Here is a 20,386-nt window from a genome sequence, read left to right as displayed (position 1 = left end):
CCTCCGCACTGTTTTCCATAGTGGCTGCACCAGTGTACGTTCCCATACAAAGGTTCCCCCTTTTCTCCACATCCTCCCTAACATGTTATCTTTTTTTTTTTTTTTTATAACAGCCACTTTTACAGATGTGAGGTGGTATCTCATTGTGGTTTTAATTTCCCTGAAGATTAGTTATGTTGAGCATTTTTAAAATAAAGATTTTATTTATTTATTTGTCAGAGAGAGAGCACAAGCAGGGGGAGCAGCAGGGAGAGGGAGAAGCAGGCTCCCCGATGAGCAAGAAGCCCGAGGCAGGACTCCATCCCAGACCCTGGGATCATGACCTGAGCCGAAGGCAGACGCTTCGCCGACTGAGCCACCCAGGCATCCTGAGCATATTTTAATATACCTGTTGGTCATACGTATCTTCTTTGGAGAAATGTCTACTCAGACCTTATGCCAATTTTTAATCAGTTTTTTTTCTTTTGAGTTATAGGAGTTTCTCATGAATTTTGGGTATTAGTCCTTTATCAAATATATGGTTTGCAACTATTTTCTCCCATTCTGTAGGCTCCCTTTTCATTTTGTTGATTGTTTCCTTTGCTGTGCAGAGTTGTTCAGTTTGACGTTATCTCACCAATATTTCTTTTGATAAGTTCATGTTCTGCTTAAGTAGGCTAGGTTTGACTTGCATCTCAGAATCCTGAGCTTGTCGGGAGCTGGATCAAAGTTTGCCATTCTCCGGAAATTGTGGCGATCACAGACTCACTGCTGGTGGAGAATGGGGATGCCACTTCTCTTCTGGAGTATTTCCCCAGCTCCTGCTTTTCCCTATAATTCAGGCTTGACCCCACTCACTCATTTCTGTCCCTCCTTCCCCCCTTTTGCACTCCAGTGGAAATCTCCTTTCACATTCTTTGAGAATGATCCTGCCAGAGTGGAGCACTGTTTGAAACCCCTCCTTTGACAGTTGAAGATTTGGACAGGTGACAGAATACAGTTCTGGAAGCCTGAACTGACTCGGGGGCTGATTTGTACTTCATCACAGGTTACAGCAATGAGGGGCCAGTTCCTGGAAGCAGTGTCCTTTGACTTTGGTCATTTGACTTTGGGCAAGGTTGGGGTGCCAGAAGTCTGTGGCCAAGTCGATGTGTTCTGAGGAGAAAGAGTAAGAGCATATTCCTAGTGGGCAATGGGACCTTGTCTGTGAGTAATTACTGGTCTGGGTGCAGGTAATTGTACGAGCTCTTTGTCTGGTCCTGAGGCCTCAGACTGATGTCTGTAAGGGTACAGCCAGGTGAAGTTCTCTATTATCTGTTTTTAAGTAGTAGGCTCCCAGCTTCCCATATAAATAGTTACTGTGTACTTGGAGGTGTGTTGGACAATATCTATCACCCATTTGGATGCCTTCCTCCTGAGTCAAGCACCACTTGGCATTCTCTTTGGATTGATTTTTGGCAAGCTAGAAGATATTTTTGGTAACCCATAGTTTCCCCCAGCTGCCAAGTTTTGGAAGCCACTTGGGGTGAAGGGCGATGAGCTATAGGTAAAAATCATGCCACAGCTACTCTGAATGGGTATGTTCTGGGTAGAGGCAGGCAGTGAGCTCTTTGTAAGCAAACTACACTGTGCAAGTAGATGAACTCGGCATTCTGTGCGTAGTGTAACAGGTGCTCTTCATCCACCCAGCTAATACTATGCTCTATATAGTTTTTGGTGGCAAGTAGATATGAAGGGCCCTGACCGTTTCTTCTAGAACTGGGTCATAAATTGGGAGTTGCCATAAGACCACATCTAATACTTTGAATGTTCTATGAAGGACATTGGGGTGGTGCAAAAGTACTTGGGTGGATCTTCCACTTACTCAAATTAATGTTGCAGATTTTTCAATACTACAGGCTTCCTAGGACCACTGGGGTGGTCACAAAATCTTCCTTATCCACTACTGTGGCTATTGCTTCTAGTTGTAAGTGGGATTGACAGGCCCCAGTGTTTTCAGGTTGAAGAATTTTTAGAATGGGTTTACCTCAATGGCTCCCGAATTCTGACTTCTAGGTTAGGATACTTGCCTGACTGTTCCAAATACTTAGTACATAATGGTGAGACTATCTAACACACATTCCTTGCAAATTGGTGGTGCTGCAAGCAGGGGAATACCACCCTGATTAGAAATTCACACAAGATCAGTTTGAGAGAAAATGTGGTATTGTACATAAGAAAAATGACTCTTAGCTAAGATTTCCTATTAGATGCTGGCCATTAATCCCTTGAAGTTGGTTGAAGCAATAACATAGAGTGAAATTAGCTGAAATGTGTTTGGAAGGCTATCTTGCATTTATTGTCTTCCCTGACACAAGGACATTGTCAGTGCATTGGGAGAAAGTGGATGGGAGCATGAGCCCGGGGAACTGGGGCACATTTCACATATGGGGGCGGTTCCTTTGCCTCCATGTCCCAAAATACCTCCTGGAAGTGGTGCACTTGCTGAGGATTCTGAACACAGGGGGTGTAGGTGGGGCATGGGATAACAGAGAACTTAGTGTTGGCTGCAGACTGCTGGTGTAAAAGAGGCTGCATGGATCTTCCAGAGATGATAACGACAAACCAAGCTAATACTCGGTGAATGCACTCAGCACAACTATAAAAGGTAGGTACTATTATCATCTTATTTTACAAATAGGGAAACAGAGTCCCAGAGAAGTTTAGTAATTTGCCCAAGTTCACTAAACTAGCATATGACAGAGGCATGAATTTAACTCAAGCTGTTTGGCTCCAGAGCCTACGGTCTTAACTACCACACTAACCTGTTCTTGAAATCATCTAATCAGGGCTTCCAGGCAAGACAAAGGACTATGAGAAAACATAAACTGATAGAACTAGCCTCCTGCTGGAATCTCTTGTGTACAGCTCAATGGGGGTCCTGTCAAAGGTGTCTGCTCACCCTGGAAGCAGGCTTGAGTTGGGTGGGGCACATGATATCCATTACCTTGTTCCAGAGGCAGATCCCTGCCTCCTTGAACTCCACTGAAATGTGGAGTATCATTTCCTATTCCAGCACTGGGGCAACAGAGAGCGCTGAACCCAGTGGGCCACTCTGCAGTAGACTGGACCATTCCCAGTGGGGAAAACCAGTGGGGAAAGGTGGAGTCTCCATAGAAAAAGTGGCCTCTCTGCTGCTCTACAGACATAGTCACCCGTCTTGGAGGTGCCTACTCCTTAGACTTTGGCAGATTGAAGCTATGAGTAGATTGAGTATCTTTTCTCCTATAGTTTCAGGCAGATAGGGGATGATGGTCTGTAGCAGCTACAAGACATATGGGTTGTTTTCAAGATTCTTTTTTTTTTTTTAATATTTTATGTATTTATTTGACAGAGACAGAGATAGCCAGCCAGAGAGCGAACACAAGCAGGGGGAGTGGCAGAGGAAGAAGCAGGCTCCCAGCAGAGGAGCCTGATGCAGGGCTCGATCCCAGAACGCCGGGATCACGCCCTGAGCCGAAGGCAGACACTTAAATGACTGAGCCACCCAGGCGCCCCAAGATACTTTTTTTTTTTTTTAAGATTTTATTTATTTGACAGAGAGAGCACAAGCAGGAGGAGTGGGAGAGGGAGCAGCAGGCTCCCCACTGAGCAGGGAGCCTGATGCAGGGCTCTACACTAGGACCCTGGGATCATGACCTGAGCCAAAGGCAGACGCTTAACCGACTGAGCCACCCAGGCGGCCCAAGATACATTTCTATAACTTCTGTAGGTTTATCCTTTTGGAAAGGCAGAGGGGCTTGGAGGCTTTGGCCAGTTCATTCTTGGCTGAATTGTGCCATTCGTGCTCCTGTTTGAAAAGCCAGAACTACAGTGCCCTCTGCTGGAGCCTAAGAATGGCATCCCCAGCTGTTTCCTAACAGGTGGGTCACCGAACGGGCCGTTTGGAGAGATCAGAAGACCTAAAAGATTGAGCAAGAAACATTCCAGCCACGGTGGAGAAAACCATCTATTATATCTTCTGACAGGATCCAGAAAATGAGAACCCAAGTGAGACATGCTCTACTTTTACCACATTACCATATATTTGAAACTTAGTCTTCCTTTGAAGAGATTCATTTTGAACTGGAAGAGCAACTCTGAGGACCCCGTGAATTCCTCTGGGAAGAAGAATGATAAAAGCAGCAGTAGAGGAAGCTGTGTAGAGCGTGGACGTCATTGTGTCTGGCTAGAGGGCAGTTGCTAAAGCGTCTGGCAGGGAAAGGTCATTAGTCTCAAGACAGAAACAAGCATAATCTTTTCCTACTACCACCCCCATCAACTTGCTTCTGAGACTCTTATCAGTGGGAAATGTCCTGAGTATAGATTTGTGTTATGATGAGGCTTAGCCTCCCCTAGGGTTTTCATATAACAGGGCAAGGGAATTGTCTCAGCAAAGGGCCAAATTTAAGAGTTAATTTGTCTGAAATGAAGACCACGACAATCTGGACTAAGAGGACTGTCCAGATATGAAGCTTAGATAGGAAAGCAGAGTTCAAAGCAGGTGGAGAGACAGAATCTGCACGGAAAGGACAGATATAGGGCCAAGTTCCCCAGGGGAGGACACAGAAGAAAGCTTAGACATTCAAGAGACCAGGGTATAAGGTGAACAAACTCTGGAAGCTGGACTGAACCTGCAGGGGCCATCAGTATTATGATCAGGAAAGGTGAGTCTGGGAGGGCAGGAATCTATGATTGGTGGACATGTGAGTTCTGTTCACTGGTCATGGGTGCTCTTCTGTGGATAGCTGTAACTGGGTGAAAAATCCTCTGAAGTCAGCCAGTATTTTTTGCTTCTCAAGGAAACTTAATAGTTAAAAATACTGCTTTCCAGGTATCCTATCCTGGCAAGTATGTCTTGAGAAGTGGACAATGATACTTCAGTCATAGGAAAGGTATATATATATTCCACATGTATATGGTAACTTATATGTTATGGTTTATAACTTTTCCTGCAATTATCTATTGTACGGTTTTATGTGCTAGGTCATAAGTGTATTACATACATAATTTCACTTTATCTCCACAACAAATCTATAAGGCATTATCATCTCCATTTACAGGCAAAGAAACTGAGGCACTCTGAATTTGCTTAGTGTGTTAGCCCCCTGAATCTTAACAACTTTGGGTACCTGATAAAACTGAGTTTTTGAAGTCAAGGACAGACTGAAGTATGCTCTCCACACTCTGTTTCCCTCTTTGGTTTTTCTATTTTGGTTCTTTAGCAGAAGGAAAAGAGAGGGAGGAGGCAGAGACTTGCAGAATATTTAGTTACATGTGTTGACTCACCTCTATGAGTTTTCATTATGATGATAATAAGGAAAGCTTGAGTGGGCCCCTTTGAGTAGAATGTTAATATACTCACACCTACTAGGAAGGAAAAAACCCTATCTTTCTTCAAAGAAAAATTGTGAATGACTTAAAAATATCATTATAGTTAGAGTGTTAAGAATGAAAAAGTGTTAAAATTAATAGGTTCATTTTTATGGTTGCTGTTAAAGCCCTAGCTGAAGGGTAAGGTTAAGATTGTGGCTAATTTGAGCATAGGGAACAGGCTGAAGTGCCTTGAAGCCACTCGAGTGAATGTGTTGACAAGGTGAAATCAGCCAGGGAATCATTCTAAAGACAAGTGTGGATTACAAATCAGAGTCCTGCAAGACTGTTTGAATTGTGGAACTAAGGGTGAGCAGAGTTAGGAACCGTGGGTTCCTTGAATTAATGGATGTAGCATTTGGGATTAGGAAGACGGGGCAAGCAAGGGGGATGTGGGCTTGCTAGGAGCCAAATAGAATACTGTATTTTACCCATACTCTTCCTGCCCCCTCCTTGTTAATTTCCCAAACCAGCTCGAAATAGAAATGTAGGAGGCAAGTTCCCCATGATGGTGGTCCACAGGCCAAAACCTCCCTAGCTAACCACATATTGCAAGCTACCTCAGCAGTAGCTGGAGTCAGAACAATCTGAGCTCTGTCGGACTTTTCTGTTGATCTGCTGAACAAGATAAGAGCTAAGAGCTTAGCAACATGGTAAGTGGATATGAGCATTGGTGACTAGATATAAGTAGTTTCAGTGGAGTGATTGGGACAAGGGCCTGACTGGCATGAGTTCAAGAGACTGCGAGGAGAAGAAATGGGACAACTTTGTCTTTTGAGGAATTTTTCTGTATAGGGGGCAGAGAAATAGGAAATGTAGGGCTTTGTCTAAGCTGAAAGAAATTGTAGCATCCATGTATGCAGATAGGAATGGTCAGAGATGGAAAAATTGATGCAAGAGAGTACAAACAATATTGGAGTAACAGTGTCCTTGAATAGGCAAAAAGATGGGATCTGATGCACCGGTGGAGGGGTTGTTCTTAATAGGTGTGTGGACCATTCATTCATTTGATAAGACATGTGAACACAGATGCAGATAGATGGATAGATGTGGTTTGTGAGAGGTTATAGAAATAATCTTCTAATTGCTTCTGTTTTCACAATGAAAACTATGAAGTAGAAAGCAAGCTGGGGCACCTGGGTGACTCAGTTGGTTAAGTGTCTGCTTTGGGCTCAGGTCATGACCCGGGAGTCCCGGGATGGAGCCCAGTGTGGCCCTGCTCAGCGAAGAGTCTGCTTCTCCCACTCCCTCTGCCCCTCTTGGTGGTGCTCTCTCTCTGGCTCACTCTCTCAAATAAATAAAAATCTTAAAAAAGAAAAGAAAAAAAGCAAGTCATTACCTGAAAATGAGAATTGGGGACGTTGGAGGTCTGAGGAAAGAGAACGTATGAGGAGGCCTCCAGGAGAGTGCAAGAGTGCATGGAACAAGGAAATGTCTGACTTCCGGGCAGCCATAAAGGCCCATCTAAATTTAGTGATCATTAGTGAGGCCTATCAGCACGGTTGTTTTTCTCTACTTGATGAGTGCAAACTCCTCTTTCTAGAAGTTGTGGTATAATCGGGTTGGGAAGGGGGAGAGAATGGAGAAAGAAATGGGAACAATAGTTTGAAGGTGGGGGGGGTCCTTCCTTCCTCCCTCCCTCCCTCCCTCCCCCCCCATAGAAAAGGTCACAGCACATTTGTATACTGATGGAAATGCTTTAGGAGGAGGAACAACTGAGGGAGAGGGGGATAATTTCAGGAGCAAAATTCTTGAATAGGTGAGAAGGGATCAGATCCAGTGCACCAATGGAGTCATTTTACTCACTGTGCCAGAGGGAAGTTATGGATGCAGTGGAATGTTAGATGTGATGATGGAAAGTCTCTTCTGATTGCTTCTATTTTCTTAGCGAAAAAAGGCGCAAGGAAGTTATTAGCTCAGAGTGAGATTGGGAGAGTGGGTTTTAGAGACTCAAGGAGAGATGTGAAATAATTGCCTTGAGGAGTAGGAGAGTGACCAGAGAAATATAATAGGATCGTCCCGAGTGCCCACCTGAGATTTGTGGTTTTGGTACTAATTATTCTAAGAAGACTAAATGTCCTAGGTGGAGAGCCAAATACATGCATCTTTCTCTCGATAGGTTTCCCTGGAGCTCAACACTCCAACTTCCTGAAGTTTCATAGCCTTATACTGAGCTCCTACAGTCTATGTGCCCCAGACCTTGGCCATGTGCTCCTAGACTTCAGCTCTGGGGCAGCTCAAAAGGCTTCAAGGAAATGCTAGAAATACAATATAGTTACTATTGAATAGAATTTTAGGTAGAAGTCTGAATGACATGGTTGAAGCCAAACTTGGCAGAGGGCAACCACATTGCCTGAATGTCTTTGTGGAAAGGGTAGTAGTACCAGAAATATTGTTCTAAGTTTCCTTTTGTTATGAGGTCACGAACAATGGGCAGAGTGCATAGATACTTCAGGGCGTACATGATTAAAATGGCTTTTCAGAAGTGGGAGATGGGTTCCAGGCTTCTGGCTGGGATGCAGTGAAGGCAGTCTCTGATCAAAGTGCGGGTTGCAGGTGCTTTGCTACAGTTTTGGCCTTGAATTGCATCTAGATTTTAAAATTTGCTATGAAGATAAAGCTGTAGCCTCAGCTCTATGCATGGCTGGGTTATTCTCATTCTTCAGGGTGTAGCTCAAACATCACCTTCTGGATTACTCTGTTTTAAGTGGGCCTTTCCTAGTTACTCTCCATTTTGGGATCTGCAACTCAGTTGCCTGTAAGAGCCAGGCAGATAATGTTTATGAGTAAAGCAAACTCAGTAAGAAACCTGTCCCATCTAAAGGGGCAGCTGCTATTTTGCTCTGTTTGTGGTTATGCGGGAATTTAAGGCCAGTGTGACCAGTTCTAATTTTTTTTTAAGATGTCAGACATGTGGGTTTTACATAAAATCTCCTAATTTTTAAATGTTTGTCCAAATTTTTAAGAACAGAACACTGCAGGCTGAGTCTGGCCCTTTGGTCAACAGTTTATAACTTCTAATCTATTGCATTACCCTCCCCTATTTCCTTCCCAGCACTTGTTATCATCTGTGAATCTTGTTTATTATTTATTGTCTGATAGTCACTGTTGTACTTCCAGTGCTTAACACAGTACTTGGCATAGTCAGGTCCTACCTAATAAATAAATGTTTGATGTTGGATGAGAGGGGAGTCTGGATTGGTGCCTTACTTGGGAGGTCTTTATATATTCTGAATATTATTATGCATATGAATTATAAAGTTAAAAGGCAAGAAAGAGACTGAGAGAAAATATTAGCCATATATAGATGTGTGTATATATGAATACATATATACATACATATCCTCATGTATATAATGTCTTTTGTTACGCAATTTACAACTTCTTATTTAGTACAAATTGTCAAACTTCTTAGGTTTCCTGGTTTTATGTCCTATGAAAAAAGTTTTCCAAAACCACCCTAAGATTGTAAAAATACTGTTTTCTTCTAATATTTTTAGAGTTGTTTTATATATTTATCTCTTTAATCCATCTGCAATTTATTTTTATGTATGATGTGAAGTGGGAGGTCTTTATTGTAATTTCATTCTTAATTTACAAAGTGTGTGTGGTTTTTTTAAAAAGATTTTATTTATTTATTTGTCAGAGGGAGAGGGAGAGAAAGAGAGAGAGCACAGGCAGGGGGAGTGGCAAGCAGAGAGAGAAGCAGGCTTCTCTGCTGAGCAAGGAGCCCGATGCCCAACTGATCCCAGGACCCTGAGATCATAATCTGAGCTGAAGGCAGACGCTCAACAGACTGAGCCACCCAGGCGTCCCTACAAAGTGTTTGTTTTTTTTTTTTAAATAGCAAGTGCAGGGGTGCCTGAATGACTCAGTCTGTTGAGTGTCTGACTCTTGATTTTGGCTTAGGTCCCTTGCCCCCCCCCACCCCGCCCCAGCCCACAGCTTGTGTGCTCTCTAAAAAAACCTGAAAAACCCAAATGCCTTTCTAGTTTCTAGTGAGATAGTTGTACATATCTTTTAATTTGACATAGGTATTATGTATTATATTAATCTCTTCCAATATTAAGTCATTGTATTCCTGGGATAAGTCCTACTTGATGGGAGATGATTATCTTTAATATATTCTTGAATTTGATCTGATAGTGGGATTTGTCCATTTGTCCATTTATACTTACATTGGTCCATGGGTTCCTCTTTTGTGCTATATTCTATAGTATGTTTTATGTTATTGTATCAGTTTTGTGTTAGTATTACAGAATTATTTTCACTTTTTGTGCTTTTAAAAATGGAATTATGTCCTAACATTATGTCTCAAAATTTTGAAAAAATTCCCTATGAAAATTGCACACACCGCTTTTTTTCCAAGCAACTGTTTAGTAAGTTTTTCTCTTGTGATCATTGATTTAATATGGGTTTATACTTTTTTTTATTTTTTATTTTTTTATTATTTTTATTATTTTTTTAAGATTTTATTTATTTATTTGACAGAGACAGCCAGCGAGAGAGAGAACACAAGCAGGGGGAGTGGGAGAGGAAGAAGCAGGCTTCCAGCGGAGGACCCTGATGTGGGGCTCGATCCCAGAACGCTGGGATCACGCCCTGAGCCGAAGGCAGATGCTTAAAGACTGTGCCACCCAGGCGCCCCTATACTTTTTTTTTTTTTTAAGATTTATTTAGCTTAGAGAGTGGGGGAAAAGGAAAGAGAGAGAATCTCAAACAGACTCCCTGCTGAGTGCAGAGCCCAACGTGGGGCTTGATCTCATGACCCTGAGATCATGACCTGAGCCAAAATCAAGAGTCAGGAACTTAACTGACTGAGCCACAAGGCACCCCTATACTTACTACTTTAAATGTCTTGTAATCTAAAAATTTACCAAAAAACAACAACAACAACAACAACAACAACAACAAACAAACCCACAAACTTTTTACTTTCTTGATAGTGTCCTTTGAAGCACAAAGTTTGTAATTTTGGTGAAATCCAATTTATCTTTCTGTCACTTAGACTTCTGGTGTCATATCTTAGAAACCACTGCCTAATGTAAGGTCATGAAGATTTTTCTCATGACAAGTTTTAAAGTTTTAGCTCTTACATTTATGTCTATGATCCATTTTTTTAAAAAGATTTTTTATTTTTATTTATTTGACAGAGAGAGAGGCAGCAATAGAGCGAACACAAGCAGGGGGAGTGAGAGAGGGAGAAGCAGGCTTCCAGCTGAGCAGGGAGCCCAAGGCGGGCTTGATCCCAGAACGCTGGGATCATGGCCCAAGACGAAGGCAGATGCTTAACCACTGAGCCACCCGGGCACCCCTATGATCCATTTTAAGTTAACTTTTGTATATGGTGTGATGTGGGGTCCAATTTCATTCTTTTGCATGCAAATTTCCAGTTTTTGTAGCACCATTTGTTGAAAAAAGGATTCTTTTCCTATTAAATTGTCTTGGCATTCTTTTTTTAAAAAATCATTTATTTGTCAGAGAGAGAAAGAGCACAAGCAGAGGGAGTGGCAGGCAGAGGCAGAGGGAGAAGCAGGCTCCCCACCAATCAAGGAACCTGATGCAGGACTCATCATGATCCTGGGATCATAACCTGAGCTGAAGGCAGACACTTAACCGACTGAGCACCCCCGGCATTCCTGGTTTTTTTGTTGAAAGTCTATTGACCATAAGTGTAAGGGTTTATTTCTAGACTCTCAATTCTATTCCATTGATCTATCTATATATGTTAATTCTTATGCTAGTACCACACTGTCTTGATTACTGTAGCTTTGCAGAAGATTTGAAATTGGGAAATGTGTCCTCCAACACTGTTATTTTTCAAGATTGCTTTGATTATTCTGGGTCCTGTGCATTTCCTGAAATTCAGGAAATCTTGTCAATTTTTGCCAGGAACCATTACCTTTGGATGATCTGTCAGAACAAAGAATTCTAAGAATCTAAACTGCATCTGGAAAGGGATCTCAAATTTATCCCTCTCCTACACCCTAACTCACATACTGAATTTGGCAAACATTCAGGAATCTCCAGCTTGGTCCAGGACAAGGTTATCTAAGTTTCTATCAGTAATTAATTCTTTAAGATGTTTTAATTTCTTGATGTATTTTAGAACATTAAATGTGAATAGCTCAATATTATAAATAGTAGAAGTTCCACTGAATAGGCTTGCTAGATTAATTAATGTTCTTCATTTCCTCTGAAAAACATTAAAAGATGCCTGCAACATTCCAGGTGCAGCTGAGAGCTACTCTTTAGCATATCTGCATACTTCTGCTCTCACAAATTAAACGGCACAGTTACCAAATATCAGTAGTGTTGTGTTTTCCCCCCCAATTTATGCCAGGTTCCTTTGTAATTACAATTTTGCAATTTAAAGAAATATTAAACTAATAGATTATGTGTTAAAAAAAGAGCAGTGATTCGTATAAAAACTAAGTTGAATGTTTTAGAAAAACTCAAAACTTAACAAATTACTGTAAACCATGAGTTAAAATAGATTTGAGTTAGAAAATTACCATTGTGCAGCTATCATAGAAATAATATCACTCAGAACCATCAATAGATACTAAAACTAGTGGGTAAAAATTTGATGAAGAATAGGTATTTACATTTTTTCAAGTACCTTCCTGGAAATGAGTACAAATTACAAAACAGAAATAGTAACTTGACAAATTACAACACAAAAATAGTAACTTAACAGTGGAGAAAACTGGCAAACACCACCTTAATCAAAAGGCCAATGTTAACATCACCGGTAATGGGACAAGATGACATTATGAGCCTCCTGATATGACCTACTGAAGACATACTGCTGCTTATTCCTGCCTAAAATATTTATACCCAATCTAATTATGAGAAACATCAGACAAACCCATATTAAAGAAAATTCTATAAAATGTCTTGTATGTACCAATAAAAAATGTCACTGTCATGAAACACAAAGGAACAGAGGAATTTTTCCACATTAGACTAAAAGGCTTGCCAACTAAATGCAATGCTGATCCTTAATCAGATCCTGGCAGGAAAAGTTTTGCTCTAAAGGACATCAATGGGACAACTGGCAAAATTGTAATGTAGCCTATAGATAATTAGATAATAGTATTGTATCACTATTAAAATTTGCTGAGTTTAATACCTATATTGTGGGTTGTTATCTAAGAAAATGTTCTTATTCTAAAGAAATACAAACTGAAATATTTGGGGGTAAAGGGATATAATATGAGCAATTTATTCTCAACTAGCTGAGAAATATATCTGTATCTATTGATATATATAATATAAATTATATATTTGGATAGAGAGAGAATGAGAGGGAGAGGGAAAGCAAATGTGGCCAAATACAACTGGCTAATTTAGGTAAACAGTGTAGGGAATTTCTTTGTACTAATCTTACAACTTTTCTATAATTTTGAAATTATTTCAACAAATGAAGTTTAAAAAAAATGGACCATATAAGTTTCCTTCCTCTCCCAAATGTGCTAAAATGACACCAAAATAACAACAATGGCATTAACCTTCAAAGGCAAAGAGAGAGCAAGGATACAAGAGCAGATGAGGCATTTCAGGAGAAATATCTTTGGGAAAATAGTAAGTGGACAGATGAGTAGTAACTATCCTTTCAGAATCAAAAAGTTCTAACTTTAGTTTCTGCAGTGGAAGATAGAACTAGAATTGGGGTAATTCATCTGGTAGGTTCAAACCTTCTAATGTAACAGGTACCATAGAAGGCAGGAGTAAAGAATAGGTCTGAGAACAGGAAGGTGGATAATGAAATCGTCTACAGAATGTAGCCCAAGAGTACAAACCCCCTGCCCCAACAAAGATATAAAAGATTTCTCTGTCCAGCAATCCCACTTCTGGGTATATATCCAAAGGAAATGAAAACAGGATCTTGAAGAGTTATCTTCACTCTCATTTTTATTCCAGCATTATTCAGAATAGCCAAGACGTAGAAACTTAAGTGTCTGTCAATGGATTAATGAATAAAGAAGATGTGGTATGTATACACAGTGAAATATTACTTAGCCATGAGAAAAGAGGAAATCCTGCCATTTGCAACAACATGGATGGATCCTGAAGGCATTATGCTAAGTCAGGTAAGTTGGAGAGAGAAAGACAAATCCTGTATGATCTCATATGTGGAATCTAAAAAAGCTGAACTCATAGAAACAGAGAGTAGAATGGTGGTTACCAGGGGCTGGGGGGTGGGGGAAATGAAGAAGTGTTGGTCAAAAGGTACAAATTTCCAGTTTAAGATGAGTAAGTTCTGGGGATCTAATGTACAGCATAGTGATTATAGTTAATCATACTGTTTTATATAGGTGCTAAGAAAGCAGATCTTAAATCTTCTTACCGCAAAAAAGAAAAGGTAATTATGTGATGGGATGGAGGTGTTAGCTAATACTATGGTGGTGGTAATCATTTTGCACACATGTTGCACACCTTAAATTTACACAATGTTATATGTCAATTACATCTCAATAAAACTGGAAAAAAGATTTCTTTGGAGGAACTGAATCTAACAGGCACTGCACTCCTAGCCAGGATTCACTGTGAGGGATGGCATAAGGTGCAGGACTAAAGATCTGATGATTAAGTGAAAATCGAGATCCTCAAAAGTGCGACCCTCAATAGCCCCTTCTCCTGTCCTGGTCCGAGTGTGTTAGCAGACAAGCATCTAACCAATCCCCAGGGAAACAGTTACAGGATCCTTCCCTGGAAAAAATGCAGATATTCAGAGGACAACTCCCAGTGAAGCCCATAATGGACTCCCACACACTAGGCTTTTAGTTCCTCACTCTTAAATTATGATGGAGAGCCAAGGATCACCAGTTGTTTGACAACAGTCATCGAGAGAAAGAGATCAAAATAAACTCGTAGGAAAAAGAGCACCGAGGAGACAGAGCTTATGCAGGGAACAGAACTTCAAATAAAGTATAATATTCCATGAAGTAAAGAGAGAAGATGTGGACAAGAAAAGCCAGAGGACCAAAAATGACCCTTGGAACTTAAAGTAGCCAAAATAAAATATTCTGATACAAAGGTGTGGTGTTTTTCCACATATATCTACAACTTCTTAGATATTTCTTGAAGAAGTAGAGCTTATTTCCCCTCCCCTTGAGTGTGGGCTGCATTTAGTGACTCTCTTTTAACATACAGAATAAAGTGGAAGTGACAGTCACTTCTGAGACTAGGTCATAAAAAGGCCTTGTGGCTTCCTTCTCTCTTGGATCACCTGCTCTGAAGTTAGCTAAAACCTGAGAACACTGAAGCAGCTTATGGAGTGTGGTGTGAAAATTAGGAGTCTTGTCAACAGCCAGAGAGGAACTGAGGCCTCCAGCCATCAGATGACTGAAGCTCCTGCTAACGTCTTGTTTTCAACCACATGAGAAACCCTGAGCCAGAACTACCTAGCTAAGCTGTTCCTTGGATTCCTGATTCACAGAAACTGTGAGGTAAAATAAATGGTTGTTAAGCCTCTGTTTTAGGACACTTTGTTACATACTAATAGATAATTAACACAGAAAATTGGAAGATAATGATGGGCAATCTCCCAAAGAATGCATTTTTAAAAACCCAAAGAAAATAAAGAGAAATATTAATAAGTTAGAGGATCATCTCAGGTTTTATAGGTGACACAAGAGGTTTTTTTTTTTTTTTTTTAAGATTTTATTATTTGCCAGAGAGAGAAAGAGAGAGAGAGCAAGCGACAGAGAACACACAAGCAGAGGGAGCTTCAGGCAGAGGGAGAGGCAGGCTCTCTGTTGAGGAAGGAGCCCCATGTGGGACTTGATCTCAGGGCCCTGAGATCATGACCTGAGCAGAAGGCAGACACTTAACCAACTGAGCCACCCAGGTGTCCCTAAAACAGAAGTTCCAGAAAGAGAGAAGAGAGAAAATAGAGAATAAATAAATAAATATTAAAGGAAATTTCTCAGAAATGAAGGGCACAAATTTCCAGATTGAAAAAGTTCATGCAGTATCTATTGCAATAAATGGAAAAAGACCTACAGCAAATTCCATCATTATGAAATATCAGAACACCAAGGAACAACAAAAAATTAGAAGCTTCCAGAGAGAAGTAAGTCACAAAGACTCCAACTGGAAGCTAGAGGACAATAAAAACATACCTTCAAAATTCTCAGAAAATTAGAATTTTCAACCTAGAATTTCACATCTGGAAAAACTGACAAGTGTGAGGGTAGAATAAAACCATTTTGGCTTCAAAAATATACCTTCTACACATTCTTAGAAAGCTATTCAAGGATATATTCCAGGGAAGGGAGGCAGTAAAACCAAGAAAGAAAACATGAGATCCAGGAAATAGGGAATAAAACCTTGGAGAGAGGCAAAAGCAAATTCTATGGACAAGAGCTATGCACTAGGGTTAGAGAGTGAACAGTCCAGATGGAGTAGGAGAGATGCGGTTAGGAAAAAAATAGAATGGATTTATTGTTTTGAGTGATTGAAAAAAATATATTGGGCATTTGACAGAGCTGTTGAAATATTTGGGGAAAAAAGTAATCATATCAAGAACCAAGCAAATGAAAAATGGTGGCAATTCTTAACTCTAGGAGTAAGGAAAAGGTTAAATGAAAGTTATCATAGTGACATTATTTGGCCTAGCAGTGAACAATTTTTTAAAAGATTTTATTTATTTATTTCAGAGAGGGAGGGAGAGAATCTCAAGCAGGCTCCACACTGAACATGGAGCCCGATGCAGGGGTTGATCGCATGACCCTGAAATCATGACCTGAGCTGAAACCAAGAGTCAGAAACTTAACTGACTGAGCTACCCAGGTGCCCCATCAGTGAACAATTTTTACATATTTTTAAGACTACAAGACTTGGGGCGCCTGCGTGGCTCAGTCATCAAGCATCTGCCTTCGGCTCAGGGAGTGATCCCAGAGTCCTGGGATAGAGCCCCATATCAGGCTCCTCCACTGGGAGCCTGCTTCTTCCTCTCCCACTCCCCCTGCTTGTGTTCCCTCTCTGGCTGGCTGTCTCTCTCTCTGTCAAATAAATAAATAAATAAATAAATAAATAAATAAAATCTTTAAAAAAAAAGACTACAAGACTTGATTTAAAGTTTTATTCATGTTTTATTGCTGCATCACAAACTTAGTTACACTTAAGTGGCTTAAAACATGATTCTTTTATTACCTCACAGGTCTGTAAGTCAGAATTCTGGGCAGGCTTGACTGGGTCCTCTGCTTAATATCATAAGGTTGAAATTAAGGTGTTGTCTGGGTTGGGGTCTTATGTGGAGGCTCTAAAGAAGAACCCATTTTCAGGCTATTCAGGTTGTTGGCAGAATTCAGTTTCTTGCAGTTATAGGGCTGAGCCCTTGCTGGCCGTCAGCCAGGGCACTCTCAGTTCCTAAATGCCACCCACATTCTTTGGCATGTGGCCCCTTCCATCTTCAAAGCCAGCAATGATGTGTCAAATTCCACTCATGCTTCTAATCTCTGAATTCCTCTTTTGCTGCTAAATGGAGAAAACACTCTGCTTTTAAAGGGCTTGTGTAATTAGATTAGGCCCACTCAGATAATCTCCCTTTCTCCATATAAAGTAACAATCAAGGAGTGTTATCCATAATATTCAGAGGTTCCACCCACACTCAAAGAGGAGGGGATTATACAAAGGCAAAGTTCATTGTGGGTCATTCTTAGAATTCTGTCTACCACAAACCTAAAACTGTGATATAACTATACTGGAAAAATCAGGGTGGGAGGGGAGAAGCACAGGGTATGGCATAAGAAAGCTAAATTCTCAACTGTCAAAACAGGAAGGCAATATATAATAGCCAAAAATGGATAAATGAATACATATCATATGAGCATTTTCTTTAGAAGTAGGAAGGTTAAGTACCAAAAGAAACTAGAAGAGTTGAAAATCTGTCTCTGGAGAGTGGAGGTGAGAGGACTGGGGTAGAGGACTCGTTTTTCATTATAAGCTTTTTAGCACTATTACATTTAATATTATTTTGAAAAAGAAATACAAAGATTACTCTTTTTTAAAGATCTTATTTGTTTAGAGAGAGAGAAAAAGCATGTGCACATGTCTGGGGAAGAGGCAGAGGGGGAGGGAAAGGGACAAGTAGATTCTGTGCTGAGTGCAGAGCCCAATGTGGGGCTTGATCCCACGACCCAAAGATCACCACCTGAGCCCAAACCAAGAGTCAGACGCTTAACCAACTGAGCCACCCAGGCGCCCCAAAAATTACAGATAACTTTTTTTTTAAAAAAAGATTTTATTTATTTATTTGACAGAGAGAGAGACAGCCAGCGAGAGAGGGAACACAGGCAGGGGGAGTGGGAGAGGAAGAAGCAGACTCCCAGTGGAGGAGCCTGATGTGGGGCTCGATCCCAGAACGCTGGGATCACGCCCCGAGCCAAAGGCAGACGCTTAAGGACTGAGCCACCCAGGCGCGCCAACACAGATAACTTTTAAATATTTCTGATTAGACATGAGGAAGATAACTAAAAGTTTTGAAAAATACAAAAATCATAAAAAAATAAGTTTGCTTTGCAAATGCTTGACTCCACTTTAAATAGACCCAAATGGAAATTATACATGCACTGTAGGGGCAAAAAAGGCCATGGCACTCATCAATAGACACGTTTTCGAAGAAACAGAATTGGCATATCAAAAAAATTGGTGAATCTACAGTTACATGTATTAGGTGAAACTAAAACATATAAGGTATGTATCTTCTCTTGATTTCCCAATTTCCAATGTAATCTTTGACCAACTATTTGCCTAAGAGTCTACTGTACCCTTGAACAACATGGGTTTGAACTGCATGGGACCACTTATATGTGTTTTTTGTTTTGTTTTGTTGTTGTTTTTGGCTTTGTTTTTTGTCAGAGAGAGGGAGGGAGAGGCAGGCTCCCCATTGAGCAAGGAACCTGATGCAGGACTTGATCCCTGGAGCCTGGGATCATGACCTGAGCTGAAGGCAGACACTTAACTGACTGAGCCACCTAGGTGTCCCTACATGGATTTTTTTGATAAATACACTACAACAAAAGAAAATTAAATATTGTAAATGTAATTCTCTTATGATTTTTTTTAAAAGATTTTATTTGAGAGAGAACGAATGCGGGAAGGGGCAGAGGAAGAGGGAGCGGGAGAATCCCCAATGAGTGGGGAGCCTGACACAGAGCTTGATCCCAGGGCCCTGAGATCATGACCTGAGCCAAAGTCAGAGACTTAACTGAATAAGCCACCCAGGTGCCCCCTCTTAATGATTTTTTTTTTGAAAAGATTATTTATTTATTTATTTGACAGAGAGAGACAGCCAGCGAGATAGGGAGCACAAGCAGGGGGAGTGGGAGAGGAAGAAGCAGGCTTCCCAGTGGAACAGGGAGCCCGATGCGGGGCTCGAGCCTATGCCCTGAGCCGAAGGCAGACGCTTAAAGACTGAGCCACCCAGGCGCCCCTCTTAATGATTTTCTTTTCTTTTTTTTTTTTTTAAAGATTTTATTTATTTATGTGACAGAGAGACAGCCAGCGAGAGAGGGAACACAGCAGGGGGAGTGGGAGAGGAAGAAGCAGGCTCATAGCAGAGGAGCCCGATGTGGGACTCGATCCCGGTACGCCGAGATCACGCCCTGAGCCGAAGGCAGACGCTTTAACGACTGCGCTACCCAGGCGCCCCTCTTAATGATTTTCTTAATAACATTTTCTTTTCTCTATCTTTACTGTAAGAATACAATATATAATAATATACAAAATATGTGTTAATTGGACAATTTATGTTCTCGGTAAAACTTCTGGTCAACAGTAGGTTATTAGTAGTTAAGTTTGGGGGAGTCAAAAGTTATATGCAGATTTTTGGGGGCGCCTGGGTAGCTCAGCCATTAGGCGTCTGCCTTCGGCTCAGGGCGTGATCCCAGCATTCTGGGATCGAGCCCCACATTGGGTTCCTCCACTGGGAGCCTGCTTTTTCCTCTCCCACTCTCCCTGCTTGTGTTCCCACCCTCGCTGGCTGTCTGTCAAATAAATAAATAAAATCTTTAAAAAAAACCCACAAAAGTTATATGCAGATTTTTGACTACGTGCGGGGGTTAATGCCCCTAACCCCTGCGTTGTTCAAAGGTCAACTGTGATTATATTCAACTTGCGTTATATAGTACTTATTATAATTGATCTGAACCTGCTACCTTGATATCTATTAGCAGGTTTATACCAGGGATCTGTAGTTGGTGGTCAGGAGTTTATGGGTGTTGGTTAGGTTAGCCACACTCCAGGGTCAGATGGACAATATTTAGTTCAAGATGCCTCCTGGAAAGATGGAAGCAATGTACTAGTTGCCTTGTCAAATTATGGTTTCGCTAAATTCTTGTCCCAGAAGTGAAACTTCCTAGTTTTCTATGGAGCAATAAGATGTGGATAAACTTCTAGCACTGGGTTTCACCAATAACTCCAGCAAAGTTTGAGTTTTAAGCACAGAAAACATCAGACTATTGTTTTGATATCTGCATATAATAGACCACGTAATGACTGTGATGTGTGTGCATATGCGTGTATGAGAGAGACAAAAAGAGAGGAGGAGGAACCTACCCAGTTATTTTTCCCATGCTTGCAGACTACCATTCTGAGGCTGGAGAATTTTGACTTTCTTGGGAAGTTGTCCAGGAGCTATGAGAGAAGGTTACAAGGCACTGACTCCATGGAAGAGTTCCCAAGTCAACAATTCTGCCCATTAGCTGAGCAAAAAGTTACCATTCAGCTCCAGTGAATGGTGGGCTCCTGGGAATCTTGAGAACCACCTGTTAGGGAATAGTGAACAACTTTACATAAAGCCCACGTGATATTCAAATTCAGGGTTTAGGAGTTAACAGATTTTCCTAGAAAGGCTGATCATCAATCACTTGTATAGTGGTCTGCTCACAGCAAAAGACCTGTGTCATTTGTCCCCATTACTGTTTAAAAGTGAGTACAATGTGTTTGACAATTTGGAGTCAAATTCTGGCTCTATCACTGACCTTGTGTAAATAAGTCAACCTGT

The 20,386-nt window shown here is 41.0% G+C and overlaps 2 protein-coding genes across 3 annotated transcripts in view; one reads left to right on the top strand and one right to left on the bottom strand.

Annotated features, from left to right (window-relative positions):
• SPMIP11 (sperm microtubule inner protein 11) overlaps positions 1-20,386 on the bottom strand; it is a 35,132-nt gene that overhangs the window by 6,015 nt on the left and 8,731 nt on the right. The gene's annotated exons all lie outside the window — the stretch shown is intronic.
• CCNT1 (cyclin T1) overlaps positions 3,546-20,386 on the top strand; it is a 61,032-nt gene continuing 44,191 nt past the window's right edge. Inside the window, exons 1-2 of the mRNA XM_026501992.4 lie at positions 3,546-4,664; positions 13,297-13,466. The gene's annotated coding sequence lies outside the window, so the exon portion shown is untranslated. The remainder of the gene's footprint in view (positions 4,665-13,296; positions 13,467-20,386) is intronic.

This window comes from Ursus arctos, unplaced genomic scaffold (assembly GCF_023065955.2).
Source record: "Ursus arctos isolate Adak ecotype North America unplaced genomic scaffold, UrsArc2.0 scaffold_26, whole genome shotgun sequence".
Classification (NCBI taxonomy): domain Eukaryota; kingdom Metazoa; phylum Chordata; class Mammalia; order Carnivora; family Ursidae; genus Ursus; species Ursus arctos.
This window is presented reverse-complemented; position numbering and strand designations above follow the sequence as displayed.